This window comes from Manis javanica, chromosome 5 (assembly GCF_040802235.1).
Source record: "Manis javanica isolate MJ-LG chromosome 5, MJ_LKY, whole genome shotgun sequence".
Classification (NCBI taxonomy): domain Eukaryota; kingdom Metazoa; phylum Chordata; class Mammalia; order Pholidota; family Manidae; genus Manis; species Manis javanica.
The window spans coordinates 139,626,964-139,641,635 of record NC_133160.1 but is presented as its reverse complement, the minus strand read 5'-3'; the positions used below and the strand labels follow the sequence as shown (position 1 = coordinate 139,641,635).

At 36.3% G+C, this 14,672-nt stretch overlaps 1 protein-coding gene across 4 annotated transcripts in view; it reads left to right on the top strand.

Annotated features, from left to right (window-relative positions):
• Positions 1-14,672, top strand: part of TMEM33 (transmembrane protein 33) — a 57,708-nt gene that overhangs the window by 33,004 nt on the left and 10,032 nt on the right. Inside the window, exon 9 of one of the 4 annotated variants that reach the window (XM_017675244.3) lies at positions 634-5,051. The exons of the other annotated variants lie outside the window; for them this stretch is intronic. The gene's annotated coding sequence lies outside the window, so the exon portion shown is untranslated. Of the gene's footprint in view, positions 1-633; positions 5,052-14,672 lie in introns of those variants that run through there. 4 annotated transcript variants of the gene reach the window in all.

The window sequence follows — 14,672 nt, the reverse complement described above, 5'->3', positions numbered from 1 at the left end:
TAATGGTTAAAGAGGTCTGTGTCTTGTGATATATGTATCAAATTTTTTAGATGCTGCTATGTGCCTTTATCAAGAAATACATTTACTTCTCTTGTAAAAGTAACTCTAAAATTTGCTTCAACCTCACTGGTAACCTGAATTTATATCTGGTATGAGTTCATTATGGTAATATTACATGCTGAGGCAGTATTATTTTGCCATTCAGTGATTTTGGTTGATGATTTTAACAGAAGCACTTCTTAGTGTATTTATTTGAAATTGTTACTGACTTTATTGCTGCTTTGTTAGGATAGATTATTTTGGATGTAGCAATAAAAGAGGAATTATGCATATACCTTATGCTCTGACCTTCCAAAATTTTTTTTCTGTAATTACTTCTGTGACAGTGAATATTGACCCCCCAAAAAAGGCTGAACTGTGAACTTGTTAACGAGTTGGGTAACTATTTCAGATGCCCTAACCATTTCACATCAGAAAGCAGCATACAGCTTTCCTTCAGAGACACATGGAATAACGTTTTTCAAATAGGAAACCCTTCTTTTGCAAATGTTGACACAAAGGTTATTAGTATTATTTTAGTTTGTAGAATTACCTAGATTGAATTCTTGACTGGCAATTTTCTCGGTTTCTTAGGCTTGAATTTTCATAGACAATTGCAGCAGTTCAGATGGCTTTTGAAAGGAATGAAACTGAAGATTGAGCAAATGACTCTACTTGGTGTCTGTTCTGAAATAATAATGAAGATTATACTGTAGCTTACATACTTACCCATCAAATCTGATTTAAAGGTTAAGTGAAAGAATTTAGAGGTAAGATAATTGATTGGGAATGAGGCTGGAAGAGGAGTTGTGGAGGGATAAAATGAGCATTTCATAGATAAATTTGAGGGAATTGGATGTATTATGCAACTGTGATTTGTTGTATGTATGTTGAGTCCTGTTCATTAGGCTTCCATCAACTCTTTTATAAAATTCCATTCTGATCTTTATTACTGTTGCATGATTGGAAATGTTTAAAACATTGCAAACATTTTAGTACAAAGTAATGTAAAAGTTTTTGTAACTAGTTTTCTGTCTGCATGTAATTTGGATTTCTCAAATACATTCAATAGTAACTTATCAGTAATGTCAGTTTTCTTTTTGTTCAACTTTCCAGTCTATAGAAATGTGATGTCTACTTGATAGTTCAGCTGTAATGAGCTACTTTGTAATATTTATTACGTTAGAGAAGCAGCCTCATAACATACAGTTGATTTTGTGTGTGTGTGATGGGTGGGCTAGCCTCATTATTATATATATAATCTGATGGTTTTAAGAACTAAATTTTCTAGAGCAATAAAGTGACTATAATGTTAAGTAAACAGTATATTATTGATTTCTAATGATGTCTTTAAAAATTAAGTCTTGAATTGTATCAAGAAATTTTGGCAGCTGAAGGCATATTTTTAAGTTACTAGTGTTTTTTGTTTTCTACAATGTTTTTAGATCTTGAGATAATTTTAGGCTTACAGAAATGAGTTGCAAAAATAGTAGAGAGTTCTTGTATACCCTTAGTTCACCTTCCCTTAATGTTAACATCTTGCATAACTATATAGCATTTATCAAAACTAAGAAGTTAACCCTGGAACAACACTGTTAACTGAAGTACAGAACTAGTGATATGTCATGTTTTTCTTTTTGTGTGCTGTTTTTATCATAATTGTCTTTTACTTTAATGACCTACAGGTATGCCTCTGTTTTGAGTTTTCTCTTTTTAAAATTACTGTTGTGAAAAAGTTTTTCCTAAAGGAAATAATTCATGCTGGCTCTAACAAAAAGAATTTTAACATTAAAACTATTATAATTTAAAACACTCTACGCTTTAAAAGTTGAGGCTTCTTACCACATAAATAGGATTATATTTCTGATATGCTCATGTTTTATTCTTTGTTCTTTAAAAGAAGGCTGGGTTTATTATAAAATACTCCTAAACTCATGAAAAAGTAAATTTTACAATTTAAGCATTGCTAGATATTTAGTTTGCATGATCTTGTAGTTAGAAGTTCTGCAATATGATTATATACAGGCCGCTGATTTGGCTTCTGAAATTGTAGAATGTACACCATCTACATACTACAAAATAGCATGTAGAATGACTACAGTAGGAGAAATTACAGCTGCATAGCTAAGCTTATTTTTACCTATAGGTTTTAAAAAAAGTGAACATTTGGAGTATCTAATTCTTTAGAGAATGATATTGTTCTATTATTTTTAGACATTAAACCCCCTTGGACAACCCTCATATAAAACCTACTTTAGTTTAACAAGGATTCTATATTCCTTTTGTATGCTTGAAATTTATTCTCTAACTTTATTGCAAAGAGAAATTTCTTAAAAAACAATTCGTATTTAAATTTTCTTCAAATAAAATTACCCTAGGTAGATGCTTTTGGAAGTAAACAAGAAAGATAATTTTTAAAATTAAATTTAGATATTTAGGAACCTCCCTTACAAGGAAAGTCAAGGCATGCTAATATTAAACCAGAAGTTATGAAAGATTTATGATGTCAGTTGTTTAAGAATTATAAAGCTAATGGAATACTTCGTTTTTTCCTAAGAATCGGGATCAGAAATTCAGATTAGGTTTTTTAAGTTTAGGACATGAATATTTTTTGCCCTGGAAAGGAAAATAAGTGTATATGTATTAAGACAAGTAGAACTGAGAGATTCCAGTTTTTTTAAGTTTGGGTCAGAATGAACGAAATCAATTTTGAGAAATTGTGGTAAAGACCTGTATCTAATGCTAAGGAATTTATTTTTATTAGTACAGTTATTTTGAAGTTCCTCTTCCCCTATCCCTGCCCAAATTTCCTTAGGATCTGCTACCCTCAAAGCTCTTACCAAATTTCAACTGATTTTGATACTTAGGTCTGTATTGAAAAACCTCAAGGGAGAAAGTAATCAGACAGTTGTATTTATAAGCAGTAGGTGGCGCTCGTTCCTCAGGCAGCACCCAGGAAATATATGCCATGTTGGAAGTTTAAATGCCACTAAAAGTGCTGAGTCAGCTACAGAACCTAAGTATCTGAATTCATGACCCTTTTTAATATGTAATTATTCAATATTCAGGGAACTTTTATTATGAGTACATTTGTTAATATTGAACTGTTCAAAAGCCCGAAGTAACCTTTTAATGTCTGGTTTCTAGGTCAACAGTGACATGGGTCACTTAGGAAGTGGCATTATTCAGATCATGGTCTCTTTTTTTTTCTTCCTTTTCATTGTAAGTGCCTAAATCACCTAAACACATCAATTATAAAATTTTTCTTTATCCTTCATTTTCAGCTGTATAGAAAATTGGTACTTTGAATTTTTTTGTGGTCATTTTGTTAGGTACACAAGATATAGTTAGTTCAATCTCTTAAAATTTAGACTTTTAATAGTAATAATGAAAGCATAACAATTTTTGGGTATTAGATCAGGAATGTACCTAGCTTGCAAATTCAGTTTGGAGTTTCAAAGACAACTGGTTTCTCTTAACACCTCATGGGAATTTTTCTAAGACTAGGAGAATTCTGCAGAGGCTATATGATGGTATAGCTCAACAGATAGTATACTAAAGGCATATGTTTACAAATCCGGGGTTATTTCCAAAGTCTGTTTTATGAGCAGTCCTCTTAAAATGTTCTGGGTAGAAAGTTGTTACTAGATTTGGTATTAAGGATAAGAAAGGAAGTGCTAAGAAGTTTGGGAGATTTCTGGTAGTAATTATTCTAGGACATCTTTATCTTCTAAGATGGTATTTAGGGGTATTCTCAGAAGGAGCACCCTGTTCCTGTGTGAGGGACTAGCACTAGGGAAGTCTTTCTCTCGTACAGTGCAAGTAGGAAAACTGATCTGCATTGACTTTGAATTGAGAAAACAAGAGGTAAAGTACAGTATTTTTTTAATCTAAGGAAAATTCTTTTTCTTAGAAAGTGATAGGAGAGAAATATTGATATTTTGCTGACATCAAAAAGCTAGCTCATGTTCCAGAAGAAAGGTCCAAAAGTCATTTCATTTTTTCCATCATAGCTGCCTTGAATATACTTTTTTGATATGTGCAGTACTTTTAAACTAATATTTCTTTCATGGTTCATGACAGTTATTCTAAATTTTGAGTATTTTCTTTTGGGACTTTAAAAGACAACAATTGCTTTTGACATGAATTTTTGCTTATGTATGTATTTGTAAGTTGAGACCAAATGAGCGAAGTCACGGGCAAGTGACATTTGTGATGTGTACATATTGAAACAAATGTAAAAGGGTTGCAAAGATTAGAAAGTCATAAAAAAACTGCTTGATTGATAAATGCATTACTTCTGGTGCTCTCTGTAATGGGATATATTGAACTAAAATTTTTCTATATACAATATGTCAGCATTTCTTAGTAATTTCTCTTGAATCCTTTTTTAATATCTAATATTGTACAGGTTGGGGAGTTACACTCTTTAGGTCAATACAGTCAAGACTGTTTAAATTTATGAAATAAATTGAAAAATTCATCATTCCCCTGTATTCAAGACCAAAGCACATAAATGCTAATCTAGGGCTCAGAGGGGAAATATATTTCTCCTGAATATTTGAGAAAATGTGAAGTCCTTTCAAGAAAATCTAATAAACATAATAATCATAGCCTGCTGACACTAAGGAAAAAGGACCTCATTCGCTCTTTCTTTTATGTAGCGATTTACTGGTCCCTACTGATTTCCAAATTGGATCACTGTAGTAAATTATCTGTGCTGGTACCTGTGAAAGTAAGCCCTGGGATCCATATTTGTTTTGTGTTCTGCTTAAATCAGCAAGAATGATAAATTTGATGGTGTGAAATTGGAAGTGTCAAGGACTTTCTTTGGTGATTGAGCAAAATAATGTCTCCACTTGTAATTTATTGTGACCCTTTTTCACGGTATGTGCTTTGTATATCTAATATTTATTTCAATACTAATTAAGTTGTTCCTTCATCTGTATTGTTATATGTAAGATTTTATTGATGTAAAAATCAAATTGTGTAATAAAAGTCTCTGAATTTAAGCAGATTTGAAAATGCTATGTTGCAGAAAAACATTTACAGTTAGAATTCAGCTTTTCATTGTGCTTCATTACTTACTGTTAGAATAAGATGAATTCGAACACTATTGTCCTTAGCTCGTCACAAATAATAGAAATGGTATGATTTTGTGGTCTAATATGAAACTGGAAAAAAAATTACAGTGGATATTTCAGCTGTCTGCTTGCTTCAAACTTTTTTATTTAGTAAAATTTATAGCCTAGTGGATAAGTTGTTTATAACCCTAAGATGATTCATGATATACTGTATATCCAAAGTCATAAATCAACATAGCATAACATAGGGAATATATTTCCCTTCTAGGTGTTCAGAGTTGGCAGTATTTTCTGTGGCAATTTTAACAAACTTTGTATAGAGTGAAACACTATACAAGTAAAACAAATCCTTGTCCACTTAGAGATTATAATTAAAGACCATTATGGAACTCTGATAGTTGGATAAATATGACTAAATGAATTGTTCACATAAGGAGAAAAGTCATAGCCCAATAAATAAGAGTATTAGGAGAATTGATTTTCTAAAGATTTTTTAATGTAAGGTCTTAGATACATACACTTTTGATTCATAATACTCTTTAGCATAGGGGAATATTTGGGGCTTTTGATAAAATAATTTTGTACTTGGGAAGGAAAAGCCTGGATGAATGGACAGATTCTCAAAAAAGTGGTCAGTTGAGATCTTTTGAGGGTTATCAGTCTAAGCTGCTGATTAACAAAGTTCTTTTAAAATTTATTTTATTGTGGTGAGTTTTGAGCATACATGAAAACTGAATAGATTAATGAACTTTTTGGTGTTTCCACTACCTCACAGCTCTCCACCATGGCCAACCCTACCTTATCTTCACCCCCATTCACCTAACCTTCTCCTGGGTTAAATAATTTCACATTATTTTATATCATTTAGTAAAATTACCATTCTGTGTTTAAAAGATAAGGATCCTTTTTAGGATCAATATTTTAAAAATTTACAATGATTTATGTAGGTCTTTTATTAGACTGCGTGAGTAGGAGTGATTGATCAAGAATAATGCCCTGACATGGAAAAGACTTACGCTATTTTATAACAATAAGCATAATATGAAGAGAAGTGAAAATTCTAGTATTTTTCAGTAAAATGGAGACTTCTCTCCCTATATATTAACTACCCTCAAAGACACGTGGAGACCACCACCACCCTCTGGATGAAGTAGTAGGAAGGGAGATTTTTGCCTTTGCACTGTAACCTCTCCCTCTGAAAGTGTACCCATTGAGTCTTCCTTGAAAAGGAGTGTGTGGGTCCTTGATTATTGGGTCTTAGCAGAAACAGATGGGGGCAAACCAATTCTTCAAACGAAGGAAGTGCTGTTTAACCAAAGAAAAGGGTAAGTAATTTGGGACAACATCACTAAATTCAGAAAGGGACTTAATATTAAAACCATTATTCTCATTAAATTGCTTTTAAAACTGTAAATATTCCCAGATAATTAAATTGTGGGATTTAGGTCAGTTTATTCCCAATTATATTTTTAAGTTTATATTCTTCTAAAAAACTAACCAGTAATTTGTAATTTTTTTCATTAAATTCTTTTAAGTTTGGAGCACTACAACCATTAGCTAAAGTTCCAAGAGTAATAGGCCATTTCATTTAAGCAACAAACCAAAACCCCTCAAGACAGAAATGAAACCTGCAGTGTTCCAGAATAATACAGATTTTTTTTCCTCATCAACTCATCATAAAAGATACACTTGTATACACAGGTTTGTCTGATCTGAAATAATAGTCCCTGATACTATGAATTACTAGATTCATGTTTGGCAGTTCAATATTATAATATCTAAATAGTATATATATCCAAAGCATATAGTTCATCTTTCAAAGTGTTAGGAAGTACCTTTTTTTTTTACCCCTTCATCTAAAAAGGTAAACTCCCTTTTTGGTCTTACATCGAATTAATATTTTTTTAATGTAAACTTTGTATTTCCCTTTGCCTATAGCAATCTTCAATTTCAAAATGAACATTTCTTCTTTTTTTTTTTGGTATCATTAATCTACAATTACATGAAGAACATTATGTTTACTAGACTCCCCCCTTTACCAAGTCCCCCCCACATACCCCTTCACAGTCACTGTCCATCTGTGTAGTAAGATGCTGTAAAATCACTACTTGTCTTCTCTGTGTTGCACAGCCCTCCCTGTGCCCCCCTCCCACACTATACATGCTTATCGTAATGCCCTCTTTCTTTTTCCCCACCCTTACCCCTCCCCTCCCATCCTCCCCAGTCCCTTTCCCTTTGGTAACTATGAGTCCATTCTTGAGTTCTGTGATTCTGCTGCTGTTTTGTTCCTTCAGTTTTCCTTTGTTCTTATACTCCACATATGAGTGAAATCATTTGGTACTTGTCTTTTTCTGCCTGGCTTTTTTCACTGAGCATAATACCCTCTAGCTCCATCCATGTTGTTGCAAATGGTAGGATCTGTTTTTTTCTTATGGCAGAATAATATTCCATTGTGTATATGTACCACATCTTCTTTATCCATTCATCTACTGATGGACATTTAGGTTGCTTCCATATCTTGGCTATTGTAAATAGTGCAGCAATAAACATATGGGTGCATCTGCCTTTTTCAAACTGGAGTGCTGCATTCTTAGGGTAAATTCCTGTAAGTGGAATTCCTGGGTCAAATGGTAAGTCTATTTTGAGCATTCTGAGGAACCTCTATACTGCTTTCCACAATGGTTGAACTAATTTACATTCCCACCAGCAGTGTAGGAGGGTTCCCCTTTCTCCACAACCTCACCAACATTTGTTGTTTGTCTTTTCAATGATGGTGATCCTTACTGGTGTGAGGTGATATCTCATTGTGGTTTTAATTTGCATTTCTCTGATGATTAGCGATGTGGAGCATCTTTTCATGTGCCTGTTGGCCATCTGGATTTCTTCTTTAGAGAACTGTGTATTCAGCTCCTCTGCCCATTTATTTATTTATTTATTTATTTTGGTATCATTAATCTACAATTACAGAAAGAACATTATGTTTACTAGGTTTCCCCCTTCACCAAGTCCCCCCCACATACCCCTTCACAGTCACTGTCCATCTGTGTAGTAAGATCTCTGCCCATTTTTTAATTGGATTATTTGCTTTTTGTTTGTTGAGGCATGTATGTCAATCTTTTATCGGATCTGTCATTTATGAATATGTTCTCCCATACTGTAGGATACCTTTTTGTTCTATTGATGGTGTCCTTTGCTGTAAAGAAGCTTTTTAGCTTGATATAGTCCCACTTGTTCATTTTTGCCTTTGTTTCCCTTGCCTAGGGAGATATGTTCATGAAGAAGTCACTCAGGTTTATGTCCATGAGATTTTTGCCTGTGTTTTTTTCGAAAAGTTTTATGGTTTCATGACTTACATTCAGGTCTTTGATCCATTTGGAGTTTACTTTTGTGTATGGGGTTAGACAGTGATCCAGTTTCATTCTCTTACATGTAGCTGTCCAGTTTTGCCAACACCAGCTGTTGAAGAGACTGTCATTTCCCCATTGAATGTCCATGGATCCTTTATCGGATATTAATTGGCCATATATGTTTGGGTTAATGTCTGGAGTCTCTATTCTGTTCCACTGGTCTATGGCTCTGTTCTTGTGCCAGTACTGGCTTTGTAGTAGAGCTTGAAGTTGGGGAGTGAGATCCCCCCACTTTATTCTTCCTTCTCGGGATTGCTTTGGCTATTCGGGGTCTTTGACGGTTCCATATGAATTTTTGAACTATTTGTTCCAGTTCATTGAAGAATGCTGTTGGTAATTTGATAGGGATCGCATCGAATCTGTATTTTGCTTTGGACAGGATGGCCATTTTGATTATATTAATTCTTCCTAGCCATGAGCATGGGATGAGTTTCCATTTGTTAGTGACCTCTTTAATTTCTCTTAAGAGTGTCTTGTAGTTTTCAGGGTATAGATCTTTCACTTCCTTGGTTAGGTTTATTTCTAGGTATTTTATTCTTTTTGATGCTATTGTGAATGGAATTGTTTTCCTGATTTCTCTTTCTATTAGTTCATTGTTAGCGTATAGGAAAGCTACAGATTTCTGTGTGTTAGTTTTGTATCCTGCAACTTTGCTGTATTCCGATATCAGTTCTAGTACTTCTGGAGTGGAGTCTTTAGGGTTTTTTATGTACAATATCATGTCATCTGCAAATAGTGACAGTTTAACTTCTTTACCAAACTGGATTCCTTGTATTTCTTTGTTTTGTCTGATTGCTGTGGCTAGGACCTCCAGTACCACGTTGAATAACAGTGGGGAGAGTAGGCATCCCTGTCTTGTTCCCGATCTCAGACGAAAAGGTTTGAGCCTCTCGCTGCTCAGTATGATATTAGCTGTGGGTTTATCATATATGACCTTTATAATGTTAAGGTACTTGCCCTCTATGCCCATTTTGTTGAGAGTTTTTATCATGAATGGATGTTGAATTTTGTCGAGTGCTTTTTCAGCATCTATGGAGATGATCATGTGGTTTTTGTCCTTTTTGTTGATGTGGTGGATGATGTTGATGGATTTTCTAATGTTGTTCCATGCTTGCATCCCTGGGATGAATCCCACTTGGTCATGGTGTATGATCCTCTTGATGTACTTTTGAATTTGGTTTGCTAATATTTTGTTGAGTATTTTTGCATCTACGTTCATCAGGGATATTTGTCTGTAGTTTTCTTTCTTGGTGGGGTCTTTGCCTGCTTTTGGTATTAGGGTGATGTTGGCTTCATAGAATGAGTTTGGGAGTATTCCCTCCTCTTCTATTTTTTGGAAAACTTTAAAATTCCGAGGTAAATCCATCTGGCCCGGGGGTTTTGTTCTTGGGTAGTTTTTTGATTACCATTTCAATTTCGTTGCTGGTAATTGGTCTGTTTAGATTTTCTGTTTCTTTCTGGGTCAGTCTTGGAAGGTTGTATTTTTTTAGGAAGTTGTCCATTTCTGCTAGGTTTTCCAGCTTGTTAGCATATAGGTTTTCATAGTATTCTCTAATAATTCTTTGTAGTCTGTGGGGTCCGTCGTGATTTTTCCTTTCTCATTTCTGATTCTGTTGATGTTTGTTGACTTTCTTTGTCTCTTAATAAGTCTGGCTAGAGGCTTATCTATTTTGTTTATTTTCTCGAAGAACCAGCTCTTGGTTTCATTGATTTTTGCTATTGTTTTATTCTTCTCAATTTTATTTATTTCTTCTCTGATCTTTATTATGTCCCTCCGTCTGCTGACCTTAGGCCTCATTTGTTCTTCTTTTTCCAATTTCGATAATTGTGACATTAGACTGTTCATTTGGGATTGTTCTTCCTTCTTTAAATATGCTTGGATTGCTATATACTTTACTCTTAAGACTGGTTTTGCTGCGTCCCACAGAAGTTGGGGCTTTGTGTTGTTGTTATTTGTTTCCATATATTGCTGTATCTCCATTTTAATTTGGTTGTTGATACATTGATTATTTAGGAGCATGTTGTTAAGCCTCCATGTGTTTGTGAGCCTTTTTGCTTTCTTTGTACAATTTATTTCTAGTTTTATACCTTTGTGGTCTGAAAAGTTGGCTGGTAGGATTTCAATCTTTTGGAATTTACTGAGGTTCTTTTTGTGGCCTAGTATGTGGTCTATTCTGGAGAATGTTCCATGTGGACTTGAGAAGAATGTGTATCTGTTGCTTTTGGATGTAGAGTTCTATAGATGTCTATTAGGTCCATCTGTTCTAGTGTGTTGTTCAGTGCCTCTGTGTCCTTACTTATTTTCTGTCTGGTGGGTCTGTCCTTTGGAGTGAATGGTGTTGAAGTCTCCCAAAATGAATGCGTTGCATTCTATTTCCTCCTTTAATTCTGTTAGTATTTGTTTCACATATATTGGTGCTCCTGTATTGGGTGCATATATGTTTATAATGGTTATATCCTCTTGTTGGACTGAGCCCTTTATCATTCTGTAATGTCCTTCTTTATCTCTTGTTACTTTCTTTATTTGAAGTCTATTTTGTCTGATACTAGTATTGCAACACCTGCTTTTTTCTCTCTGTTGTTTGCATGAAATATCTTTCTCCATCCCTTGACTTTTAATCTGTGCATGTCTTTGGGTTTGAGGTGAGTCTTTTGTAAGCAGCATATAGATGGGTCTTGCTTTTTTATCCATTCTGTTACTCTGTGTCTTTTGATTGGTGCATTCAGTCCATTTACATTTAGGGTGATTATTGAAAGATATGTACTTATTGCCATTTCAGGCTTTAGATTCGTGGTTACCGAAGGTTCAAGATTAGCTTGTTTACTGACCTCACTTGCTTATTGAGCTGTTATAAACACAGTCTGATGATTATTTCTTTCTCTTCTTTTTCCTCCTCCTCCATTCTTCATATGTTGGGTGTTTTGTTCTGTGCTCTTTTTAGGAGTGCTCCCATCTAGAGCAGTCCCTCTAAGATAGCCTGTAGAGGTGGTTTGTGGGAGGCAGATTCCCTCAACTTTTGCTTGTCTGGGAATTGTTTAATCCCTCCTTCATATTTAAATGATAATCGTGCTGGATACAGTATCCTTGGTTCAAGGCCCTTCTGTTTCATTGCATTAAATATATCATGCCATTCTCTACTGGCCTGTAAGGTTTCTATTGAGATGTCTGATGATAACCTGATGGGTTTTCCTTTGTAGGTGACCTTTTTTCTATCTCTGGCTGCCTTTAATACTCTGTCATTATCCTTGATCTTTGCCATTTTAATTATTATGTATCTTGGTGTTGTCCTCTTTGGATCCCGTCTCTCGGGAGTTCTGTGTGCCTCCGTAGTCTGAGCAACTATTTCCTCCCCCAGTTTGGGGAGGTTCTCAGCAATTATTTCTTCAAAGACACTTTCTATCCCTTTTTCTCTCTCTTCTTCCTCTGGTACCCCTATAATGCGGATATTGTTCCTTTTGGATTGGTCACCCAGTTCTCTTAATATTATTTCATTCCTGTAGATCCTTTTATCTCTCTCAGCATCAGCTTCTATGCGTTCCTGTTCTCTGGTTTCTAATCCATCAATGGCCTCTTGCATCTTATCCATTCTGCTTATAAATCCTTCCAGAGATTGTTTCACTTCTGTAATCTCCCTCTGGACATCTGTGATCTCCCTCTGGACGTCTGCAATCTCCCTCTGGACTTCATCCCTTAGCTCTTGCATATTTCTCTGCAGCTCTGTCAGCATGTTTATGATTTTTATTTTGAATTCTTTTTCAGGGAGACTGGTTAGTTCTGCCTCTGCAGATCCTTTCTCAGGTGTTGTTTGAAGTATCTTGGACTGGACCAAATTTTTTTGCCTTTTCATGTTGATAGCAGTGGCTGTAGGCAGGTTGCAGGTGTGTCAGCTGGGAGAAGAAAGTCCTTTCCTGCTTGCTGGATGCCTTGCCCTTCTCCGCTGCCTGTGATGGTTACTCGCATTCCTGTAGCAGCCACCGGGTTAGTCCCCTAAGCTGCTGTGGGCAGGGTCTCTGTCAGAGCAGTGCGGAGCCCTGCGGGGAGTGGCAGGCATGCCAGGTGCGCTCCTCATGCTAGCAGCGACCCTGCCGGGCAGCTCTGTGCCAGCAGCGGCCTTTTGGTCTGGCCTGGGCGGCTGTGCCTTTGGCTGGGATTCCGGTCGGCTCCTGGGAGCGCGCCTGCTCCCTCTGGTTCTGTGGCAGGTACGCACGGGCCTCAACTGGGCTCCTCTGGCTCCCCTGCCGCCGGTGCACGTGAGCCGCGCCCGGGCTGTTTGGTCGTGCCGCTGTGGGTTTGCACAAACGTCTCCTGGTCTCCTCTGGTGCCATTGGTGCATGGATCTGCTCTCAGTCCCTTCCGGCGCCGCCGTCCCTGGCAGTGCTGCCACTCTCCCACTACTGGGCCGGTGTGTCGGGGTCCGTGCCAGTTGGAGGAACGACTGGCAGGCTGCTTAGTGCCGTGAGGGGCTTCAGAGCTGCACTGCCTCCCCGGGGTTTAGGGTGCCTGTGGTTTCCTGGGATTCCCAGCTGCTGGCTAAGTGTGCCGTGACAACTTCGTCCAACTATGGGGTCCCTGTCTCTTTAAGACTTGCAGAAAGCACTCGCTTTTCTTTTGTCTCAGGGGCGCTGGTTGCAGGGACCTGCCCACAGGTTTTGCTTTTCCATTTCTCTAATATCCAGCACCCCGTGTACCTTGTGTCTGCATTCCGGTTGTGGATTTCTAGAGCTGGTTGTTTAGCAGTCCTGGGCCCTCCCTCCCTCCTCGTTCGGACTCCTTTCTTCCCACCGGGTTTTGGGGTGGGGGAGCATTCAGGTCCCTCCTGGCCGCGGCTTGTATCTTATGCCCTTTGTGTGATGCTGAGTTCTCGCAGATGTAGATGTATCCTGGCTGTTGTACTGCATCCACTGGTGTCTCTTTTAGGAATAGTTGTATTTATTGTATTTTCATAAATATATATGTTTTGGGGAGGAGATTTCCTCTGAACTACTCATGCCGCCATCTTACCATCTGCCCAAAAGAACATTTCTTACTAGAGCAGGTTTTAGAAGAGTATTTTAACTGGGGCTTATTTTTATTTGGATACATTGCTGAAAGTAAAAAAATTTTTCAAAGTGGGTAATTAGACATTTCCTCTAATAATTAGAACCTCCAGAGGGTATTTTTTTTTTAATATTGTAAAGTCAAAGGATCTGTGAGGCTCATTACAATTCTGTGTGGGTTTTTATGTTCATTGTTTTTTGCTCTAAAATAGTTCTGGGGCAGCTATAATTAACAGTACATATTTATATACTAGTATCTTAACCCTCTGATACTAAAATAAACAGATAACCTTGAAGCAGGTTTATAAAATTATTCTTAGTCTATTTTTATATATTGGTAGTTACCAGATTCTCATGTTTAAAAACAGAATCTTATTTTAATTATAAGCAAACTGCCCCCTGAAGGCAAATTTTCTGAAAAATAATTTTAGTGGCTCTCATTCTGCACATAATTAAGTATGGCAGGGGTGGCAAGTTGGGGGGCTGGAGAAACAACTTGACTTTCAATTTTATTTCCAGTTAGTTTTCACATTAAATACATAATCAAAATTACAAAGGACTTCTTAACTCATGATTGCAATCTTATTGTTATAAGGACTTTTAGACCGTTATCATTGGTTAATAATTGCTGTTATTTTTCAAGATGTCCAAGTGAGCTAATGTTTTTTCTACTTATTTATGACGCAAATAGACTTTTTGTCTCTTATCTTAAGACAAATCAAAATTCCACAGACAAGCCATTGGAATTCCTGACATAATTTGTGAAGAAAATCTAATGATTAGAGTATAACCCTCATTCAGACCATGTTCACTGAACATACATTTTTATAGTCTTTAGTGACAGTCGAGGGAGAGCAACCCATGGATGTTCTTTGGGATACCACAATTTGGGTATTCATATGATTAGTTCATTGTAAAATGTGTAGAATGAGTGATTGAATAGCAGATAACTGTAAATTTGCTGTGTGCCCAACCTCAAAAAAGATCACTTTGGACACTTTTGTATGCCTTCAAAGTTTTGAGCGGGGATAAGAGAAGATACTCTTCTGTAAATGAACAGTTTTTGGATATCAATAATGGTGCTCTTATAAATGGGTCTCCTAAC